General features: G+C 46.8%; 1 pseudogene across 1 annotated transcript; it reads right to left on the minus strand.

Moving 5' to 3' along the window:
* Positions 1-2,933: 2,933 nt before the first annotated feature.
* On the minus strand, positions 2,934-9,969 carry LOC311179087 (tubulin alpha-3 chain-like; annotated as a pseudogene). Its single transcript has 7 exons — positions 9,754-9,969; positions 8,854-9,021; positions 8,261-8,538; positions 7,731-7,834; positions 7,196-7,267; positions 6,588-6,799; positions 2,934-3,229 (listed from the first exon to the last, which is right to left on the minus strand). The product of its transcript is annotated as a tubulin alpha-3 chain-like (transcript).
* Positions 9,970-12,268: the final 2,299 nt, after the last annotated feature.

Consider the following 12,268-nt stretch of genomic DNA (forward strand, 5'->3'; position numbering starts at 1 on the left):
AAAAATTCTAATAGAAAAGAACCCAAATTTTGAGATTGCGATCTAAAATTTTTGGTAAACATAAATTTGTTCAAAATGTAATGGTTTAATTGAAGAATTTCATGTCTTAAATTTATAATGTTGGGAATTAATAGTTCTATTGTATGTTTAACTGTGTTTATTTGAAAAAAAGAAAAAAGAAAAAAAAAATTGGAGCAGCAAAAAGGGTTATTGACCTGGTCTATGTTAACAGAGATGAACATGGATAAATGTGGTTTTGTTTATACCTGGACTTCCTTTGATAAAATTCTTTTCTAAAAGGACTAACCCACTATTTCTTCCCTTAAAAAAAGTACCTTTGTTCCCTAGGTAAGCACTTAATTGATTTTTCTTCCCTTGCCTTAGCCAAAAAAACAAAACAAAACAAAAAAAAACAACAAAAACAAAAACAAAAAAACCTTCTGGTATATAAAATTGTTTCATTTGTAACTCTGAACTTCCTAAGAAAAACTACAGCTACAGTTGGTATTTATATCTTAAATCTGTTCTTTTGATCTTTATTTAAATGGTGGTATATTTCTCCTAAAAAACTAAGGATCTACTAAGTTTAATAATGAAAATTTGTTGACTAATGAGCTTTTGGTGTATTTTTTGCTTCTTATTTTAGGGAAACTAAACTTTATTTTCACTAAAAAAAAAAAAGAAAGCATGTGTTTATGTATGAGTTATCCAATACAAAAGAATAATAGCATAACAGCTCTTACAATGTCTTCAAGTGAAAAATGTGAGGGTGACCTGTTAATTAGCAGGAGTTATTTTGGGACAAGACCTTGGTGTTGACTAAAAGTTTCAGAGAGTAAGTGATGAACTTTCTCTGGCCAGGCACCTGACTTGTGTGCCCCAGATGACCAGATGACCTCTTGGGAGTCTCCTGCTTCTATACTCCCTGTTTGCTTTACAGTGTGAATGTGCCCCTGATGGGACAATTAATACTCTGTTGCCTAATTGCTTGGGGGGCTCAGACTTTGGAAAAAAATCTCCTCTGGGCCTTCAGGCATAAAAAAAGATGAAACTGCCATAACAGTCTTACAATCTAAAAATTAAAAACTAGAATGTTGTAACTCTAAATGCAAATAAAATGAGGTGTGTTAAGAAATGTATTTAAAATAGATATGTTAAAGGTCTTGGAAAATTTAGTGTCAAAACAAAATGGCTATCTTTGAAAAAATAGTGCAAAATAGGAAGGAAAAAGTGTTGAAGGTCAAAGAGGTATCTTAAGAAAAGGCTATGTGCTAGAATGACTTGTTTTAAAAATATTTATGTTTATTATCAGTGGTATACTTATGAAAAACTGAACTTTAATTTCTTTTTCATGTGCAGTAAAGACTCAAGTATTCTTTTTCTTTTTTTAAGATTTATTTATTTATATACAAGAACCGGGGTACAGGCCAGATGCGCGGGAGGGTGAGAGGATTCACCAGAGTGGGGAACAGAACAGGCAGAGTGACCGAAGCAGCTGGCGAGACAGGAAAGGTCTGCTTCACCAAGTGGAATTCTCCCTGGCCGGCTGGGATCGAACCTGCACTCCAGAGGCTGTGGACAGCTTCACAGTGTGGCGCTCAACCGCCTGCACCACCAGGGAAGCCCCAAGACTCAAGTATTCTTAAACTTCTTCTACTGGTTCTTGATGACAAAAAAAAAAAAAGCCTGATTAAAGTGTTCTAAAATAGGGCCTCCCCTGGTGGCGCAGCAGTTGAGTGCTGGGCTGCGAAGCTGCCCGCAGCCTCTGCAGCGCTGGTTCGATCCCTGGCCACTGGCAAGGGTCCCACATGGCGCGGCAGACCTCTCCTGCCACGCCCACTGCTCCCCTCAGCATTTTATTCATCAGTCTGCCTATTCTGTTTCCTGCTCTGGCTCTGGTGAATTCTCTCACCCTCCCGCACTTCTGACTGTATCCAGTGCTTGTATAAATAAATAAATAAATCTTTAAAAAAAAAGTGTTCTAAAATATATGAGATTTTTAAAACCTAGTAGGTTCTGGTTTAGTATTATTGGACGATTCTGATTATTCTGAAATATATGTGTGTGTTTGTGCATGTCACAAAATTGAGCAAGCATCCTTGTCTTTTGCCTTAAGTCATAATTTTAGGTATGGTCATTTTCAAATTTTTGTTATTTCTAAAGGTTACTTGCTGAGCTTTGTCTTCAGAAAACTCACAAAAAGAGACTGACAATATAGGTATGTTTTGGGATTGAGAAGACCTACCAAGCCTATAAAAAAATGGATTTATAAAAATTACAAATAGAAGATCGAAAATTAATACATTAACACATTTTACATAAAGTAAAGGGTGAAGCACTTTTGCTGAGCCCATTCCCGGGGTGCTCAAGGCCGTGGGGGCAGGGGTTTTAGCAGAGAGGGGAGAATGCTTTCAAGTTTACATGGACTGTGAGGTCAGAGAGGAGTTGTGTCAAATTTCTGTAGGTCATAAATGTCATGCAGAAATCTAAAAACTCTTCTCTCAAAGAAATGTCCTTACGCATTTGACCTACAGCTTTGGGGATTTTGGTGACAACCCACACCCATGGACTTCAGTCCTGAAAGATGGCCAACTTAAAACTTGCTTTTCCTAGACTTGAGTAGACCTTTCTACTTGGAGACCTTGAATTGAAAATCCGTTCTCCCCGGGGGCATGTTAGGGGAGATGAACAGCATCTCCTCACACACACAGACAAAGGTGCACCTACTGGTACAGCACAGCATTCTGCAGCCAACCAGCCTCCACAAACCCCTGGGCTGGCATGGGGTCACATCTAATCCTAAGAACAGTTGTCCTAGCCAATTACAGCAACAGGGTGAGGAAATGTCAATGGTGAACAATTTGAAAACACCCATGCCAAGGGGTGGCAAGAGAGTGGGAGAAGAGGATCACCTGCCAGCCACATTCTTCCATTCAGTATTCTTCCCATTCTTCAGCCTCTGCTTCCAGAGAATTCATGCCCACCTCTTTATAATTGTTCTCCAGAGCTGCCAGTTCCTCCCAGGACTCAGGAAACTCCCTTTCATCCATGCCTTCGCCCATGTACCAGTGCACAAAGGCATGCTTAGCATACATGAGATCAAACTTGTGGTCCAGCTGGGCCTGGGCCTCAGTGATGGTGGTGGTGTTGCTCAGCAGGCACATAGCCCACTGCACCTTGGCCAGGTCTCCCCCAGGGACAGTGGTGGGGGGCTGGTAGTTGTGCCCACCTGCCAGAAGAAGGGAAGAAAGTGCCTTGTGAAACTTGTGTCACACCCAGAAATGGTGGCTGCTTTCACAGAAAAGAAGCACATGGTGTCCTGTACAACCAGGGAGAAGGCTTGATTCACTGCAAACAGTCCCTTTCTTTGTTCCAGCCAAAGTTTCAAGAGAACAGGGGGCTGGTTTTCAGACAAAGGAAAGAGAAAGAGGAGCCCTGGAGCCAGTCACCAGGCATTGTCCCAGCTTGCCTGAAGGCTGGTGTCCCAGCAACTGTGACATGTGCTAAGTGCTCAGGTGATGCTCAGAGTATAATACTTAAAGTACCAGGAGGAAAGCTCCCACCCTTTGCATCCCCACTGTAATGCAACCAACCCATACCGGGTAGGTTCATTAACGGTTCTAGCAGCCCTGCTGTCTTCATGCTCTCTGCCTTTTGTAGTCACTGTACTCCGTTGCGCTCTGTCACTCTCCGCTGCACTCCTCCATCCTCGACACCACACCACCACACTGCACTCTGCTGCGCCACCCTTATAAACCCAGTCTTTCAGGCCAGGTGTACCCACCTACACACGCCCACACTCTATTCCAGGTGTCCTCCATCAGGCACGCATTCAGGGCTGCAAGGATCCACCATTAAGCCCAATGGTGGGAGGGCAGAAAAGCCTGATACTTTACCTACCCTACACCCACCAATCAGTGTGCGGAAAGCACAGAAGGCTGAGGATCTCTGCTACCACTACTAAGGAGGTAGCACATGTGTGCTAAATGGAAGGTGTATGATGTTCCAGGGCTGGGAACAAAGGAGAGGCATCCAAGCTTCAGAATCAAGAAATGACAGGTTTTGGCAACAGAATGCAGGGTCATCCAGGGTCAGAAAACTTCATATGTGAAAACAGCACATGTTCAAGACTTTTTATTTTTTATTTACTTTTTAAAGATTTATTTATTTATTTATGCAAGCACTGGGTACAGTGAGAAGCGCGGGAGAGTGAGAGAATTCACCAGAGCCAGAGCGGGGACCAGAACAGGCAGAATGATGAAGTACACTGCTGAGGGGAGCAGCGGGCAGCAGGAGAGGTCTGCGCGCCACGTGGGACCCTCACTGGCAGCCGGGGATCAAACCGGCACTTCAGAGGCTGTGGGCAGCTTCACAGCCCAGCACTCAACCACTGCGCCACCAGGGGAGGCCCTGTTCAAGACTTTTTAGAGCAGACAGCTGTCACAACTGAGATGTTCTGAGTAATTGAGTGACGCTAGCTTTGTAGCCCAAAAGCGTCACAATATGTTGTAGGGTAAGGAAAAAAGTATCAGGCTCTTCTGCCCTCCCGCCATTAGGATGTATGACAGAACCCTGTGGTCCCGAATGCATGCCTGATGGCGGGCACCTGGAGTAGGATGTAGGCATATGTAGATGGGATTCACCTGGGCTAAGACTGGGCTTTTTAAGGGCTGCGTCATGGGGACGCCAGCAGAAGCTGAGAGAAGAAGAGAAGCAGAGAGAATGCCAGAGAGAGCCCAGATAGAGTGAAGACTTGCTGGAGGCTGGGAGAACTGCCAGCCTCCCAGCCCCCCAGCACCCCTGCCTGCCATATGCCTGATAAATCTAAATAAAAGACCTGCAAAAGCCACTGAGGACTCTGACTCCTCCTTTACCCAGTCTGCTGGATCAGAAAACCTGCCCTGTGTCATTCCTGCCACTACCTATGCCAATAACAGGTGTGGCCTATATTCATCTAAAACTTAATTTACAAAATGAGGTGGTGGGCTTGCTAATCATATTGATGTTTTAACTAGAATAGAATCCAAAATAAGAAATCCCAGATAAGAACCCACTTCAGCAGTCTCACCAGAAGCTGTGAGGATCTGAGTCAGCAGAGGAGACTTGCAAAACAAGGTTCAGTGAACCAGAGGTTCCCATATGGAAGGAACTGATAGTGTTACTCATAAAGTACAAGACAAAGCTGCACAGCAACAGCAAGGTTTCTAGCTTGTATAAAGTGGAAGGGTGATTGTAGGGAGCAGGAATGGACACGGTGCAGGTTTTCTGATCCAGCAGACTGGGTAAAGGAGGAGTCAGAGTCCTTAGTGGGTTTTTGCAGGTCTTTTATTGGGGTTCACCAGGCATATGGCAGGCAGGGGGGCTGGGAGGCTGGCAGTCCTCCCAGCTCCCAGCAAATCCTCACTCTATCTGGGCTCTCTGGCATTCTCTACTTCTGCTTCTTCTCTGCTTCTCTCTCGGCTTCTGCTGCTGCTGGCATCCCCGTGACGCCGCCCTTAAAAGCACAGTCTTATCCCAGGTGAATCCCATCTACCTATGCCCACACCCTATTCCAGGTGCCCACCATCAGGCATGCATTCAGGATCGCAAGGTTCCGTCATCTATCCTGATGGCGGGAGGGCAGAAAAGCCTGACATTTTTCCTTACCCTGCAGTGATACATATCATATATCTGAGACACACTCTGAAGATGCCATTTCCTTCATGAAAACATTCATGGCAGTTTTTCTTTAAATCAACACACATTTATATTGTATTTAATTTCTACACATCCATGAAATTGGAGTGAGACTAGAGATAGCAGTGTACAGGAATGCCAATATCCACATGAATTACCAAAATGCCCAGAAAACTACACATCTACATGTCTGCCACACTAATACTGGTATTACATAAGGGGAAGGGATGTGGGAACAAAAATCTTAAACAAAACTATTCTGTTAAAAAAAAATGCTCTCATCAGATTTACAGTGTAGTGACTCAGAAATGAAGTTCAAAAAGCACCACTGAATAAACTACTGTAAAGGCCGGACTGGGCACAGTGCAGGTTTTCTGATCCCATGCAGACTGGGTAAAGGATGAGTCAGAGTCCTCAGTAGTTTTGCAGGTTTTTTATTGGGGTTCACCAGGCATATGGCAGGCAGGGGTGCTGGGTGGGGGGCTGGGAGGCCTACCAGCCCCCAGCAAGTCTTCACTCTATTTGGGCTCTCTGGCGTTCGTTTTGCTGCTTCTCGGCTTTTCTTTCGGCTTCTGCTTCGGCTTCTACTGCTGCTGCTGCTGGCGTCCCCGTGATGCCGCCCTTAAAAGCACAGTCTTAGCTCAGCTGAATCCCATCTACCTATGCCCACACCCTATTCCAGGTGCCCGCCATCAGGCATGCATTCAGGACAAGGATCCATCATCTATCCTGATGGAGGAAGGGCAGAAAAGCCTGATATTTTCTTTACCCTACAACTACCACTCAGTTTCACTAATTTCTGACAAAGGTCCCAATACATATGGGACACAGGCATTGTGCACAAAGGGGCAGCTTTCTATTGCAGGGTTTGCTGCTTGCCAACAGGGAAAACCCCCAATGTCACCCAGTGCCAAACCCAGTCAGGCACCAATCCAAAAGCTGATGGTGCGCTTGGTCTTGAGGGTAGCGATGGCCGTGTTGACATCTTTGGGGTCCACGTCATCCTGTACAACATGCAGCAGGCCATCTACTTGTCATGGCGAGGGTCACAGTTGACCATCTGTTTGGCTGGCTTGAAGCAAGCACTGGTGATCTCAGCCACAGACAGCTGCTCATGGTAGGCCTAAGCGTGAAAGTATCAGGCTTTTCTGCCCTCCTGCCATTAGGATTGATGATGGATCTGCAGTCCTGGATGCATGTCTGATGGCAGGCACCTGGAATAGGGTGTGGGCATGCATAAGTGGGTACACCTGGGCTGAGAGACTGACCTTATAAGGGCAGCATAAGGGGACACCAGCAGAACCACAAGAGAAGCACAGTCTACAAGAGAAGGCCAGAGATCCCAGAAAGAGTGAAGACTTGTTGGGGGCCAGGAGGCTGGCAGGCTTCCAGCACCCCTGCCTGCTATGTACCTGAAAAAAGCCTGAAAAGCCACCGAGGGCTCCATGACTCTCTCCTCCTTTACCCCTTCTGCTCCGGTCATAGAAATCCTGCCCTGTGCCCATTCCTGCTGCTATACTGTCTCTGCTGAGATGACTGGGCCATAGAAGACCAGGGGAAAGTGGATGCAAGGGTACAGGACAAGGTTGGTCTGTGTAAGGTAAAGAAAATGTCAGGCTTTTCTGCCCTTCCGCCATCAGGATAGATGATGGATCCTTGTCCTGAATGCATGCCTGATGGCGGGCACCTGGAATAGGGTGTGGGCATAGGTAGATGGGATTCAGCTGAGTTAAGACTGTGCTTTTTAAGGGCAGCATCACGGGGGGACGCCAGCAGCCCCAGCCAGCAGCAGCAGCAGCAGCAGTAGCAGCAGTAGAAGCCGAAGCGGAAAAGCAGCAGAAAGAACGCCAGAGAGCCCAGATAGAGTGAAGACTTGCTGGGGGCTGGGAGGCCTGCCAGCCTCCCAGCCCCCCAGCCAGCACCCCTGCCTGCCATATGCCTGGTGAACCCCAAATAAAAAACCTGCAAAAACCCACTAAGGAATCTGACTCCTCCTTTACCCGGTCTGCATGGGATCAGAAAACCTGCACTGTGCCCAGTCCTGCCCTTACAGTCTGGAATTCCGTCAAGTCCACATTCAAGGACCTGTTGAAGGGCAGGGAAGCCATAATAGAGGACATAATCTGCCAATCAGATGATTGAGGTTGGTGTAGGTGGGCTGTAGGGTGAGGAAAAATGTCAAGCTTTTCTTCCCTCCCACCATCAGGATAGATGATGGATTCTTGTGGTCCTGAATGCATGCCTGATGGCGGGCACCTGGAGTTGAGTGTGGGCATAGGTAGATGGGATTCACCTGGGCTGAGACTGGGCTTTTAAGGGTGGTGTCACGGGGATGCCAGCAACAGCAGCAGAAGCCGAAAGAGAAGCTGAGAGATAAGCAGAGAAGGCCAGAGAGCCCAGATAGAGTGAAGACTTGCTGGGGGCTGGGAGGCCTGCCAGACTACCAGCCCCCCAGCACCCCTGCCTGCTGTATGCCTGGTGAACCCCAATAAAAGACCTGCAAAAACACTGAGGACTCTGACTCCTCCTTTACCCAGTCTGCTGGATATTAGGAAACCTGCCCCGTGTCCTGTCCTGACCTTACATGGGCCGTTAGATGTCCAGGTTGTGCTAATAGATGGCTTCTTTGTCCAAAATGAAGACATAGTCACAACGTTCCAGGGTCGCGTGGGTGGTCAGAATGGAGTTGTAGGGCTCCAACATGGCTGTGGACACATGGGGGGCCGGGTAAATGGCAAATTCCAGCTTGAACTTCTTGCTATAGTCCACTGACAGACGCTCCATGAGTGTAAATCTGGAGCCAGTGCTGCCCCTAAATCTGTGAAAGATGAGAGAGCCCTGCAGCCCCGTGCACTGGTCTGCCTGCCTGAGAGCAAAAACGAGACAAGGGTCAACACCTGCAGCAGCCACACCACCACACTCCAACAGGAACACCCCCAAACATTCCTCAGCATGTGTCTATGGACTCAAATCATCCATGGTGAACATGCATCATGCTCAGAGGCAAAGCTGAGCAGTCACTAAACAACTGTGGACACACTGTGGTCACACTGCAGAGTTAGCCTGTGGACTCACCATTCCAGCCTGGGTTTGGACAGAATGACCTGCCAGTCCCCATCTCAGGCCCACCCTCCTGTCCAGTACAACATCTGTGGGAAGCCTTCCATGCATTCTCACCAGTTTGCAGATCTGGTCCAGGACCGGGTCAACAATCTCCCTGCTGATGTATAATGGCCTCTGGCAAAATTATTGCCTGCATCTTCCTTCCAGGTGATCAGCTGCTCAGGGTGGAAGAGCTGCCTGTAGGTCAATGTGCGCACTTCATCTGCAGAGAGGATACATGTGCTGCAATTTTTGAGGCCCACTGTGAGCCCATCAGGGCAGAGATTCACAAGCAGGTCCCTTCTACTAAGCATGTGTTGTTCAGTCAACTCGGTACAAATACCAACTCCACCGGTTCCCAAGAAGGGAAACAGCTCTCACACCCCCATATCCCTTATACCCAACACAGCCACCAGGTCAGCACCACTTCTGCCAGGCAGTCCCATTTGTAACCCTAAAGCCTGGGAGACAACGGTCACATAGGGTGCCCTTTCTGTCACTTCAGTTGAAAGGACTTGCTTGCTCTCTCTCCTCAGCTCTCCTTGGCCTTTTAATCTACTACTGGCCTTCTAACTTGGAGCAACACAATGAAGGTTCTCCACATAACTTTCTATGTCTCATACACAAGTCAAGACTCTCATGCACCACGGGACATTAGGCAGGTACCAGTGCCCACGTTCCCACAGGCAGAGTCTACATACCCACCTGACCGGGGCTGAGGGAGCCATCAATTGGTCTATCATCAGCCATCCTGCTGCAGACAAAGCAGCCCTTTACTCAACTTGAGGATTTTCTAAATCAGGAGCCAGCATACCACATTCACTGCAAGCAAACCTTTCCATTTCTCGCCTAACATGGCCGAGGGCCTTCGCTTGTATGTCCTAGCCTTTCTGCAGAGGGATTCAAAGGAGCACATGAGGGGCTTTAGCGTGGTTCTCCCACCTTCTCTGGAATGTTGTCTAAGTGTCTGAGTACCTATCAACCACGGTGGGCTCCAGGTCCACAAACACTGCTCTGGGCACATGCTTGCCAGCTCCCGTCTCCCTGAAGAACATGTTGAATGAGTCAGCCCCACCACCAATGGTTTTGTCACTTATCATCTGACCATTGGGCTGAATCCCATGTTCAAGGCAGTACAATTCCCAGCAGGCATTGCTAATCTGGACACCTGCCCTGCCCCACATGGATAGAGATACACTTGCTCTGGGAACCAGAATGTAAACATGAGGCCCACTTGTCTTCAGGGCTGTTAATGCTATACAGCATGCAACCGAGACCTGATATAATAAATTAACATTGGTAAAATATTTTTTATTTTATTTATAAAATATTTTATTTGTTTATGCATGCAAGAACTGAGGTACAGGTCAGAGGTGCAGAGAGTGAGAGGATTCACCAGAGATAGAGTGGGGAGCAGAGTAGTGGATTGACTGAAATACACTGCTGAGGGGAGCAGTGGGAAAGACAGGAGAGGTCTGCTGCGCCATGTGGGTCAGCTCCCTGGCTGGGAAGAGAACTCATGTTGCGGTGGCTGGCGACAGCTTGATGATGCTGAGACCTAATCCCTTGTGCCACGAGGGAAGTCCCCACTTGTAAAATATTAAGGTCTTCTTAGACATTACATCCCAGGAATTTCCAAAGACCATTTATATCTGAACATGTGCCATCTAACATGGTTGAACTATGAAAAGAAGCTATCATATAAACTTATCTTTTAAGCAATCTATAAATGTTAGAGATTAATATCAAGTAAACTGTTAAGTAATTTTGCTTCCACTGAAAGATTGATCTATTCACCCCATCTGAAGTAATGGTCTACAATAGCAAACACAATATATGAAAAAACATATATGAAGAGCAAAAGACAGTGACTTCTCAAAGCAGAAAAACAGTAAATTCTACAACTGCCCCAGAAGACTGATGGGGAATTTAGTTTCCAGGCTGCAGCACAGGAAAGAGAAACCCAAAGTCTCTGAGTTGGGAAGAGAAAAGTCCATGTCAGATAGACTGAGGCAACAAGCATTTGCTGTTATTTAAAGGGGAAATTGTTATTTGAAAGGGAAATTGCCCACAAACTTCAGAATCTTCATTCGTTGTGAGAAATTTGTATTTCCTGCTTCAACAAAGGCAACATAAGACAACTGTTAGTCTCCTCAGTTTAGCACTTAGTGATACAGCAAGAGTACACTTGCCCTTTTGTGTTTTCTTTGGCCACTTTTTGCCCTTTGTCCTACATACCCAGCATTCCTCTCACCATCCTACAGTGACTCACTGATGTTACTGTCATTTATGCAAGGTTTTCTCTGCCAGGAATGACAAATGTACCGAAGAAGAGTGACACAGAAAAATGCACCTTGCTGGTCATCAAAGGGTCCTTCTGAGTCCACAGCTGAACACTCTCAGGACACACTCTCAGACACAGCACCTAAAGAGCTGCTATCCATGGCTGTGTGGTGAAGTGAGCCAACCCTGAAGACTGTTCTGAATCCACCTAAGAAAGTATCAAAGCAAGTCTCAAAGAGCCACCAGGATAGCTTGACAGGGTTTTGCACACTTAAGGCAGAGCAGATACATGTGAGGGCTTTTCAGTAATTACCTTTTCCTGCCTGATGTTAGTCGTGGTCTGGGAAGAATTTTGAAGTATCGAATCTGCCAGGGGCAGAGTGTAACCTGCTTCTTGCAAGAATAAATTCCCGGAAGCAAGGGACTGGGAAGCTCTAGGAGGGAAAGAAGAGCTAATTCCTCCTTGCAGGAGATTTAGGAATTGTCAGTGACATCTTAGAAAAAGTACCTGGTTTCCAAGCAGTGAAGATGGGTGCGTGGGTGGGGCAGCTAGAGGGGCAGGGGGCTCTGAGAGTTGGAAGGGTCAGTGCAGCAGCTATTAATAGAATTGGTGTGGAAGGTAACACTACAGCTCCGGCAGGGCTGCTGTGACCTCAGCCAAACTAAGGGGCTTGGCTCTGCTCTGCAGGTGGCAAGAAGCTGAGTTGCAACACAAGCAGTTTGGAATGTAGCTGAGTAGGAGCACATGGCAACGGGGGCAGGGTGGGGGAGGCCAGAGAATCACCCACCCACACTCCTTAGTGACAAGACACAGAGTTCCAGGCCCCTCGGAAGGTGACTGAGGGCCTCAGTTTCCCCTTTCCCTCCAAGATCCTCCTGACACCTGCTGCAAGGTCAGTGGGAGAGGGTGTTTAGTGAATGGGGAATGAATCTCTTCTTTTGGCTCTTCTAAATCACACTGTGAGTGAATTGCAACTTTCATAGAGCAGGTAGACCCAGAAAGGAGTGAATTATAGAGAGTATAGGAAATGACAGAGGTACTGAGATTGATACCAGGCTGCAAGGGGCACAAAAACTCGCCAAGGACACTGCCCAAATAGTTTACTTGTCGCAGTCTGAGTTCTTCACCCATGTGCACAATTGCAAGAATACACAGATTCAGAGAACAACAATAATGGGGTTTATTTGACAAACCAGGAAAATCAAA

Source organism: Talpa europaea (assembly GCF_964194135.1).
Source record: "Talpa europaea genome assembly, chromosome: 10".
NCBI lineage: Eukaryota > Metazoa > Chordata > Mammalia > Eulipotyphla > Talpidae > Talpa > Talpa europaea.